We start from the raw sequence: 11,845 nt of genomic DNA, 5'->3' as shown, positions 1-11,845 counted from the left end.
TCGCAGACGACCTCATTTTGATGTCTGAAAGCTTTGAAGGACTGAAGACTCTCATCTCGAACACGGAGGAGTTCCTGAAATCCACGGGTCTCACATTAAATCCTTCTAAAACACAGTATCTGGGATGGCGTTACGACGGAAGAAGAAAGTGGTTTAATTATGAAATACCACCTCTACCTATTGGCGACACCGTGATCTACCCTCGCCCGAAGAACGTACCGACTAGATACTTGGGGCTAAGCATTTTCCCCAACAGGGGGCCCCAAGTGGAGGATGAGCTTTCCGAGAAGATGACGAGCATCATCCGTCATGCGTCACTTAAACCATTCCAGAGGTTACGTTGTTTAAACACTCTCATAGCTCCACGTTACCTCTACATCCTTGCTAATTCCCTTTCGGTCCTGAGCGACGCGGGCAAGCGGGACAAGTCGATGCGCAATATGATCAAACAGATGTTACATCTTCCCCATTCCTTTCCGACCGCGCATATCCACCTACCCGCCCGTGAGGGGGGTCTCGGGGTGTTGCATCTCCATGGACAGCGGCGAGTATGCAACTCAAGGCTTTCGCCAGGATGGCTCGGTTGGGATGCCCGTTCGTGGATGAAATTCTAGCTACCCTAGCCGATCAGGAAAGGCGCTTATCTTCCTTCTTAGAGATACCAGTAGGCGTCACCGCTCAGTCAGAGTTGGCATCAGCACTCCATTCTTCTAAGAAGGCTTACGTATCTAACCTAATCGCGTCCTACAATAACCACTCCCTATTCGCGCATAGGAGGGAGCCGGTCGGTAATAGGTGGCTCCACCACGACAGCGGTTTGTTAAAGGATGGGGATAAGATCAAAGCCCTACGTCTCAGAACTAACCTTTACCCCACAAAGTCGCTCACCAACAAGCATGCGTCAGACCCCAAAGCAAGGGAATGTCAGTTTTGCCCAGGCAAGGAGGAAACAGCTTTTCACATTTTACAAGGCTGTGAGAGGGTGCACTTGCCGCGTGTGCAGAGGCACAACTTCATAGCCAACCAAATTGTACGCCTGGTCCAGAGGTACAACCCTGACGTAACGATAACCCAGGAACGAGTGTTCACCACCCCTACCGGGATTAGGCTAAAGCCCGATATTGTGGTCTCTGAAGGCGACTCGGTGACCATACTCGACGTGGCGGTCGCCTGGGACGCCTCACCGAGTTCGCTGGAAGAGATCAATAGATCGAAGGAGCTTAAATACTCAAGTCTGGCAGGTACCTTCCCGGACAAGGTGGTCTCGGTCAAAGGGTTGTGCTTCGGGGCCAGGGGAGGAACTTGTGCCTCCACACGTGACACTCTAACTAACCTTGGCCTCTCTCGCGGCGACCTCGCCTGGCTTTCTTCCAGAGTTCTGATAGGTAGCCTCATAGTTTTGAATCGTTTTAATAGTTCAGTTTAAACATTCGTCCCGACCATTCCGACTCTGAGGATATATTCCGTCGGATCAAGAAGTTTTTTTATGGGTAGTTTCCCTTTTATTGCGTTTTACCGCTTGGTTTAACTGATTTTTTTATCGGTTTTACCAAGTGGGAATGTTGGGGGCCATCTGGGCAGCCCATCGCCTAGCCTTGGTCAAGTACCATGGCTGACCCCCAATACATCCCACTTGAACCGACACCCTTACCCGTTGTTTTTTTAATGGGAAATTCATTGTTTTAGCCAACTAAACGCCATTCTACGCATTCGACGCTTTTCTCCACGTTCGGATCCTGCATCTCAAGAGAAAATTAAAAAAGTATGGTGTAACGGCGGGGGAATATATTGTGTTCTTTCGGTAGCCAAATAAACGCCATTCTACGCATTCGACGCTTTTCTCCACGCTCGGATCCTGCATCTCAAGAGAAAATTAAAAAAGTATGGTGTAACGGCGGGGGAATATATTGTGTTCTTTCGGCACGCTCTTTCTTTCGGCGGACGCTCTACCACGTTCTGCTGGAACGGAAGGACGGACGGCAGGGAGGTGCCAGTAACACAGGGCATTAAACAAGGAGATCCCCTGTCACTGTTCCTTTTTAACTCTGTTCTCGACCCGCTACTCCAACAAGTTGCGATGAGGTCATTATATTAGATGTCGCTATTGCCTGGGATGCGAGCTCGACCACGCTTTCGGACATAAACGCATCGAAGTCTTCCAAGTACGCCTGTCTCTCACACTCCTTTCCCGGTAAGCACTTCTCAGTGTTTGGATTATGTTTTGGTGCTCGGGGCGGAACATGCGCTGGAACCCGCAGAGCGTTGAGAGAACTAGGACTAACAAAAGGAGATGTATCTCCTTTTTAATTTAACAAAGAGACAGGGCCAAACCGTCCGACAAAAATCCCCGCACGGGACACAAAAGGGGGGGGGGGGAGTAATCGATCAAACGCTAAACCGTAGACTTCCCACTGTCCGATGGAGACCGCAGATGGTCACAACGACAGCGGACAAAGAATGAAAGATGCCACACACCAACCAAACGGCAGACCAAGTCTTGCTAATTCATACAGAACGGACAAATCTGCCCAAGCAAATTAAGCTCCCGACGAGTGCCCTCGACGCCAGCCATGATATGTCCGACGTCGTGAGCCCCAGGTAACGGCACACCCTCCTCGTGGTGACACAGGTAAGCCCTCGGGCCCCAAAGGCGACCCCCTCCACAAACACGGACTTGCCCGGGAAGCACTGCCTAAGTAAATCATATTTTGCCACTTTCTCTCTGCACCTACTTTCCAGGGTGCTGGCAGCGCTATCCCATGCCACAGCCACATCGAGAATGACGACGTTGTCGGTTTGTAGCGGGCCCCCTGCACATTGAAAATTCTTTCTTGAGTAATGTTAACACCGGGCTATACTGTGTCACCAAACGGCAGATTTGTTTACATAAATAATTGTGCCGCTCGATCCTGGGACCATGCGTCTTCTCGCAATGCTGTAGGATATGGGCCGGGGTCTCCTCACTCTGGCCGCAGTGGTGGCAGAGGCGCTGGGTCGGATCGCGAGCGTGCATGTTAAATAATGCCCGGCAGGGGTAGACGCCGGTCCGCAACCTGAGTGCCTTGATTCTGTCGCCATCCTTTAGATGGCGACTCTCCGGATGCAACCACCTGTTGGATAGGGGTCTTTGGAGTGTGAATATAACCCCGCCCGCCTGTACCCTGCCTGCATACGCTCGACCCAAGTCCTGCGTGCCTCACCCACCAGAGCCTTCAATTCAGCAACAGCGGTGACCCCGACCGGTATCCTTAAATGATCGGATAAAGCATCGGCTTGTCTCGCTAGTTCGACATTCATGACTGTGTCGACGAAAGGCACCGCGAGCCTTTGCAAGCGGGCAATCGCCTTCAACTGAACTGCAACTGCAACGAAGGACAATTGGAGGACGCCTAAGCCTCCCTGACTAGCCAGTAGCCAAACGTGTGATGATGGGAACGACCGAGGCAAACGAAGATATTTCTTAGCCTGGCGCAAATGGTCCTTATCTGCCCTCTCGGCTCGAGATGTCACCGCCAGGGAGTTAGACAACGCGTATAGACGCCTCTCCACTACAAGTTCCTTGAGGCAGCGAAGCCGCTGAAAAGGCTTTAATGCTGCACGTGATATGACACCTAAGATCTTATCAATAGTAGGGTCTGATAACAACGGGCCCTTGGCAATGTGGATGGATAACCCCAGGTAAAGAACACAATATATTCCCCCGCCGTTACACCATACTTTTTTTAATTTTCTCTTGAGATGCAGGATGCGAACGTGGAGAAAAGCTTCGAATGAGTAGAATGGCGTTTATTTGGCTAGTAAAAGAAATGTCCTCCAAAGAGGTAAGAAACGTTAGGCTCCGAAGGAGATTCTTTGCGGCCATGCCCTTTCAGGCAAGCGTTGTCCTGCTAATTGACCGCAAGACATCCCCTTACACAGCATTAAAGGTCAGCTACGCCGATTTCCCGATGTGTTGAAACGGTTGTGATATTCAGAACGAGCACATCCAACTGCCCCCGATACACACCTTCGTTTCTCAATTTTGTCTTCCTATTACGAAAATTAATTCATCAAAGAAACCAAAACAAGCCATGGGCGCAGCCATTTTTGTGACGTAGATGGGATAAACCTGCTCCATCTACGTAGATAGAGAATCGTGCGTCTGATTGGATGAAAGCTGAGGCTCTCTCTGACTTCCCTGGCGTCTTCTCCCGTTTGCGAGGAAATCCAGTTATGGCCGCCGGCTACGATGAGCGTTTCGTCCGAGGTAATCCCGAGAACTATTGAACGATGGAAACAGCAACCGCGAACTCACCTCAACATCATTTTCGGCGTGAAATTGTGATTGTGTGCTCGAGAACTTCGCAGTTCAACCGTTCAGCTGCCATTCACCCGTTTGCTGCTTTTACTATAAGTGCAGGAATGGGAGCGATTGAGCAACAACGTGAGACTTTGTGATCGTTTGAGCACACACCTGCACTGGACTGGAGAAGAAGGCCGTATTTCTGCCCATGCACATCGTGCGATTGCCAGGCTTGTTACACGAGATACATATATTGTGCAGCATCATAGCGCGACTGCAATGAACGACGTAGGAATGTATCGTGACCACTCGAACTGCATTCGTTGAACCATTCGTCGGTTACATAAAAGTGCTCATTAGAGTTGCCCCGCACAAAAACTGTTGGATGTAGTTTTGTAGTGTGTTGTTTATCTCGTAGAGCGCATCGCGGCATGTAGGTTGAGAGCCCTTATACGTATTTTTTGCATGTTTACTTGAGTGTGCGCATTGTTCTATACCACACAGGCCATATTTCATTCATAATAGTTTCGCAAATAAACACGTACGGGTCGATCTCATATTGCTTTTGAGTTAGGCATAGTGTCTTCAAATCAGGGTATGTGTACCCTGTTTGCTGGGCCCAACAGATGTTATTAAGGGTAGTGCAACATTTCCCACTTCTTGAACCATGCTAACATTGCCAGAATAAGGAACATTACACTGTGCTGTGTATTCCACACTCAGTTATCTCGCGACGTAAACCCCCAATTATTATATTGGGTACTCCACATGTTCACCAACTCAGCACTTCCCATATCCTGTTTTTTTTAAACATGTGCTTAAAATTGCGCAACTGCCACTCAAGTAACTTTGCCACCAAATTAGTCAGTGACAAAAGGTACATGTACTTTATCACAAATTTAATAACCTTAGTGGAAATGGTGGATGGTGTCCTCTGCCTGGTACGGTGCACTTCATAGCAAAATACACAATAGTCCAAATGTTTTCCTTGTCCACAAATGCCCTGTCAAAGCTGAAAGACTCTTATCAGAATGGGGAAGCAGGCTTGCTTGTCCAGAGAAACAAATATGAAACTGCAGTGCTCAACGTAAATAACTCCATGCTCAGCAACTAAGGCTGGTGATGCCGAAGACCTAATATTTCTAGGTTAAAAGGAACAAAAGAGAAAAGACCACTGCGGCATATTAATGTTGTTTCAAAAGTATAACACCACAAAATTTGTGAGAGGCAGTTGGTGTATTTAGTTATGTTGGTCGCCTCCTGCACCAATTTTTAATCAGATTCAAATGCGTTGCTACCAACCAGGACCTAAGCCTGACATATGATCTAATAATAATAATAGTATCTATCTATGACCTATATGGACCTTCACCACTAGTTTGGTCTAGGCTTCACACGTGGCTTCTAGTGAAATTCGAAGCTGCTCTGTAGAGCTGACAGGAGACTTGCAGAGTAGAGAATTTATTTATATTTCCCAAAGAACATGTAAAAAACAATGTGCTGTACCAACTGTATTCAAAGAAATACAAATATACTTTGTTTGAGCTATGTGCATATTAGCAGATTACGGGTGACCGATGACACACAATGGGCGTCAAGGGTGAGGACACAAGAATACTACCACTGCAAGCACTGTCCTGAAATTCTAAGTCACCATTTGTCAGAAAGCAATGACCACACCACTGATCTCTATCTATAAAGGCTGGATGGCGCATGGGAGAGGGTCTCGCGGGGGAGAGGCGTGCATTCGGGCCGCCATGTTGGGAGGCCCTAAAGCGCAGTGTGCGCCCATAGAAAACAATGGGAGGCAACGGAGATTGTGAGTATTTATAGCGCTGCAGGCGTTGATCGTTGCTTGTCATCACACAATTTTGTAAGGTGCCAGTATACTGATGTATCCTAACAGTGTTTCACAGGTGTCCTGCCGTTCGATTCTTAATTACGTTATGTTTTGCATTCCGAAACTAGACCGTCACAGCAGTGCAGCGCTGGGGATTGTACTACAGTACGTTTCCCAGCCAATATTTCAACAAGAAACGATGTGAGGTTAACAACCACCATGTATGTAATATCCCGTGCTGCGTTCTGGACAAAAATTGTTCCATAAAGAACGGTCCGGGAAAGGATATACTCGCATGGCAGAAAGAGATCGTTCTGTAGAATCACAGCCGTTGTTTTAGCCGTGTATCGGTTTCGTATGATTTATATCAAGCACCGCCGCAGAAAGTGTCTTTTAGTGAACGACTGCGGTGCTTTGCCTCGCAAATATGGACACACCGAAGCAGCCCAAATACGTTGTGAGCGTGATCTAATTGCTTCACGCAATTAGAACACGCTCGTTAGGACAGTTAATCAGGTAGTGATGTAAGCTTAATCAATTAAGTTACTTAAAAGTAGTAACACCTCCTTGAGACGCAAGATTTACCTCTTTTTGAAGTACAGCCCTTCTATGTTTGTTTCTTCCTCCATTTGTTCTGATTATTTGCAGGCGCGGTTGTGCCAAACTGAATGTCCTTCTGGAGTACTCACATGCTTTTGCTGAATACAACTGCAGCGTGAGCAAAGCTGCTTAGGAACAGGGGCCTGCTATCCAGTGCTGACTTTGTCATGCTTGTTATGTGGAGCACATTCGAAAAAATGCAGCTGCACATCTGAAACTCCAATGAGTATCATCGTCATCTAAAAGAGAGCGTCGTAGCACCGTTGTGAGACCAGACACGCTTTCTGAATATCTTCTATGGCACCTTCCGCAGTTTGCACAATTTTGTTCAGCATCGAAGTCTCTCATAGGAACCACTTTGCATTAACTGTGACTCCCATCTTACATTTTGATGTGCAAGGGCCTTCTTGCACTACACACGTATGGTCTGCAACAGGATAATTGCAGCAGGACGATTTGGAGCTTGAAACAGTTGTGATTTTGTCATTTTGGCCCTCGTGTACCCCGTCTGTGAAACGTAAACAAAAAAAATCTAACACGATATGCTTTTGTAAAGAAGGTCACTGATGATGAGTAAAGAGAATATACGAGTTCAAGTTTATTCAATATTTTATATCATTCATTATACTATTCAACATTTTATGTCAAGTTCATACAACATCAAGTTTATTCAAGTTCAAGATTTATTTCTTGCACTTATGCGTTTCAGGATACAATGAACGTGCAGGGAGGTCACAAAAGACTACATTTATTGTTTTATGACCTTGCTACAATGACAATATATATTTTAGGAATGACAATGGACAGGTACTCTCTCTAAATTTGTAGCACTCAATTTTAGGTTAGAATGAGCAATGAATCGCAACTTCCCTCCTGGTATTTTCTTATATATGATGAATTTTGAATTTAATGTGATCAAATATGTGTTAATATAATAGTATATATAAGAATATAATACGTGATAAATGAATGTGATCAACAGTAGATGTAAACAACACCAGTAGCCAGAGAAATGCGAGAAGTGCATTCTCAAGAAATAATTTTCTTCTTATAGCATATATGTGCATGCCCTGTTACATATTTTTTTGACAAGTGTGAAAGACGAGGCCGGGAAAAGATAACCACGCGAGGTAAGCTCACGTTCTGGCATTCTGCGATCCGGCCTGCTTGGAACCGGATGCTCTGCGAGACGGCTGCAATGCTGGGAGCTGTCTTCAAAGGACTTCTCATCATAATAAAGGGTTCGTTGTGTTTGGGAGCTGCGGAATTCAGGTCCAGTCATTCTTAGAGTGGAAGTTCCACAACATGCCCTATTAACTGAAACAATTATCACGGTTCTCACGGTTTTAATTTCTGAGAGTGTACCGTAGAGACGGCTTAGATCTACAACAGTTAATAGAAGGTATTATATACTGTGAATACGTTTAAAAATCCCATGTGACACATACTTTTTTGGAGGTGCTGTGGTAATCAAAGTTTGTGGGCATTACGCAGGTTCTGCACCCATTTCTTGAGTATGTCGAGGCAGCTGTGAAGTAACCTGCATTGATGATGATTATTCCAATTTTTATGGTGCATCGACAACAAAGGAAATAATACATCAGAACATTGGTTTGGGTGCAACCAGTTAAAAATGAATATGTTGTTTAATAAATGCATTGGACAAATGTTAAAACAGCAGTTTAAAACATGGTTTACAATCCCTGTATCTTCTAAAAATTAAAAAGATGAAAAACTATTCTAAAAAGAATATGGGGAACTCTTCTAAAAAGAATTATCTCTAATTATTATACTGTTGGGTGAAGGAGCCTAAAAAGTAAGGTGTGTTTCTGATGTGAACATGTAAGAAAATATGCAAAACTGAGGGAGGCTAACCACAGTGCGTGCACTGAGGTGGTTCCTTCCTGTAAAGTAGAAACCAGTGGATGAGGAACGTGATACTTACCTGTACACCCAGCCGTATCACACTACACAGATTATTCACTGGGTAGCCCTCATGACGAAACCTGTATTGAGAGACCACTTTTGCCTTAAAAACTGCTTCAAATAGCACGACACGCTACAAATTATTACTATCGTAACAAGCTGACGATACAGCTCAGACAAAGGCGTTATTCAAGTCGCGCCACACCACCGTTACGTAGGATTCTTTGTCACAAATCAAACCAAGGCACAAAACAATACCAATACATGAAAAAAGGTGACCCTCGTGGTATCATTATGACGTAATACCGAACTTGTGCGTGAAGGTAATTCAAAGAAATGAATGTGGCACTTGCTTCCACAGAGAACACCGTGTACCATGCTAGCAATGCATGCAAAAAAGCGCTCGAGTGCTCGCACATATATTGATGACAACACTACCTGTGTAGTGTAACGTGCTCTTTCAAGCATATTATGCACTCAAACTATATTTTCCGCCGGGTAAAATGCAAGTGTGCTCGATTGAACGTCGGAAGAGCGATCAAGCAACCTGCATCCAGTGCTCGTTTTGGGCAAAAAAACACTTCATAATGGTCAACTAAATATACAGAATGAACGCCTATTTATTCCTCGATAAAGAGTGACTCACCTGTATAAATTTAGGCCCTGTAACCTTGCCAGTACGGTTGGTACGACCGTAATTGCAAGAAGTTGCCATGATCGCTGCGGCGACTGTTGTGAGCACCGTAAGATGGCGGCCGGTTTCTTCACGCTCGCGCTCCCTATCCGCGATCCAGCCTTTTACAATCGAGATCAGTGGACCACACACAGCCTAAGGATCATATTGAGCTCCTTCCATTATTCTTTTTATTGACAGCATGTTGGCTGCCATCCAGTCCATGAAAGTGACCCTTATCATTGAAAGAACGGTTCAACAGCAAGCGAGCTGGTGATAGAAGAGGAGATACAAGAAGGGACATAAACACGCTATGTTGAGACATTGTGTATGTCCCTTCTCATCCCTTGTCTCAGGGTTTTTCGCTATGGACCTTCATGATGTTTCCTTCGGCAAACTTTACATATTTTGATGTAGAATTGTGAAGGTACAGCCATGCGCTGTTAGCAAATCACACAGTACTTTTCTTGAATCAAGCATCTATGGAAGGTACACAGTCATCTTCAGCATTGCACACATATATGGGACATGTTAATCACTTTGGAATGTCACAGACATGTCATGGAGGCCGGCACATGATTAGTGGTGCTGAACACACAACTATTTGTCATAGTTTAGGCATAAAAAGCAGTTTTGTCACCTGCATGTTGAGGAAGATGTATCTCTACATGCTTTGCCATGACACAAATATATGAAGCAACAAATGTACCCTCTACTTTATTATGGTTATTAGTCAACACTGCCAAGAATGTGGGAACACAGTCTTGTACCACCTACACTCTTCAAAATGACATTCACACACGACACATTGTAGGTCAACGAGACTCCAGAATGATGTCCTCTCCCTCCCCATTGGCTGAGAACATTTTTCTACTACTTTTCATAATGGGAAGTTAGTACAAGAAACGTACACATTCCTTTTTTGAGCAAATCAGTATTCAGCGCGTTACAATACTGTGGTAGGCCTGCAGTGCATTACGTGGTACAGCACACACTGTAAGAAATTTCACCGTAGAACATGTCCCCCATTCTAATGACAGTCTTCTCCAGTTTTTCAGACTGCCATTTCCCATAGTGCTTTATGGTATGACACAGTATTTCTAAATCTTTACTGTAGTTTACTGGTTGTAGCAGAAAAAAGACAACACTGTTTCCGATCACAGGACGCACGCCATAAGTGCTATACGGAAACAGTACATGCTGCTCTCTAGCAGTTGTTAGTGTTTGGACATAGTATGGTGCATGCAGGGTAAATTCCATGGTTAAAATATCCAAACGTGAACAACTGTTAGATTACATGATGTAGAATGCTCTGTAGTACAGTAAAACCTCTAAAGTTGGACACCTCCCTACCTCGGACAACTCCCCATGATTTCATTGCACGGGCAGGCTCCCGTTGAAACTACATGGGGACGAAATTCTCTATGTCGGACACCTCCCTATCTTGGAAGTAGGATAGGGTTTTCCCTGCAAAGTCGGACAAAACCCTGGCCCAATTACCTCAATGTCGGCCCATCTTTGCACCAAAAAGACCCAAAATGAGCCAGTGGCCTTGACTTTTGCCCCTTTTTTCCCCTATTCTGGTCTCAGCATTTTGTTGCTTTAGTTTTTCGAGTCCAAAAACAAGTGCTGTCAGTCTACATTGTAATTCTTTACGTGAGCACTTGTCTTCAGTTTGTCTAGAGCCTTTGAACGAGCACTGCACCAAAGCTATGAGAAGTAGGCTGACGCTTCAGAGACAAGTCCTTGCTGCTCGAAAAGCTCCGGATGTAATGTCATTGAGTAGAATCTGAACGGAATTGAATATAGTAAAATCAGTAATAATTACCAGTGAAGAGTGGGTAGAGGTACCACTAAGGACCTTAAATTGAAGAAGGGGGACATTTCTCACAGCTGTGATCTCTTCCATTTTTTGTTGCCGTCATATTCTGTAACTCGGACACCTCTATACGTAGGAGACGCTTCGGCTGCACTGCGGGTGTCCAACATAGGAAGGTTTCACTGTATTTATGTTCCGTGTCATGTGACCACAAACAATATATGCTTTTGCTCATGCTGCACAGCACAGGTGAATTGAGCTGCATGTGAGGATAATAACATGAAACCCGAGGCGTGGAGGAAAAGGCATGACTTTACGGTCTCTGTGTCAGTTGTTTCATGTTGTAGTTGCGTACCAGCTGGTCTGTACATGAGAATAGGTTTGATGCATTGTACACGCATTATACACATGAAGTATGTGGTGTGTTGTGATAGTAATGCCACTGCCAATTGAAGAATAATGCTCCAGGTGGATTGTTTCGGTACAATCTTGAACTATGCATACCAAGGGGTAGGGCATCTGCGTGACAGGTTTACCTGGAAGTAAGAATGTAAATGTTAGCTAAAGTCATTGAATAATTAACATTATCAATATACTGCTGCAGATCATACCAACAATAGCACACAAGATGCTCCGATATGCTATGCAGGAATGTCTCTGTACTCACAATATTAGTACAGCAGCTACAGAAAGGCATACAACTAG

General features: G+C 45.0%; 1 long non-coding RNA gene across 2 annotated transcripts; it reads right to left on the bottom strand.

Moving 5' to 3' along the window:
• Positions 1 to 7,279: 7,279 nt before the first annotated feature.
• On the bottom strand, positions 7,280 to 9,432 carry LOC135372358 (uncharacterized). Of its 2 annotated transcripts, XR_010415969.1 has the most exons (4): positions 9,295 to 9,432; positions 8,668 to 8,728; positions 8,171 to 8,262; positions 7,280 to 8,039 (listed from the first exon to the last, which is right to left on the bottom strand). It is a non-coding gene; the product is annotated as an uncharacterized LOC135372358 (long non-coding RNA). The 2 variants fall into 2 exon arrangements; XR_010415968.1 differs by having other exon boundaries at positions 7,280 to 8,262.
• Between the last annotated feature and the right edge of the window lie 2,413 nt (positions 9,433 to 11,845).

This window comes from Ornithodoros turicata, unplaced genomic scaffold, assembly GCF_037126465.1.
Source record: "Ornithodoros turicata isolate Travis unplaced genomic scaffold, ASM3712646v1 Chromosome14, whole genome shotgun sequence".
NCBI lineage: Eukaryota > Metazoa > Arthropoda > Arachnida > Ixodida > Argasidae > Ornithodoros > Ornithodoros turicata.
The sequence above is the reverse complement of the archived record's forward strand: the minus strand, read 5'-3'. Positions and strand labels throughout refer to the sequence as shown.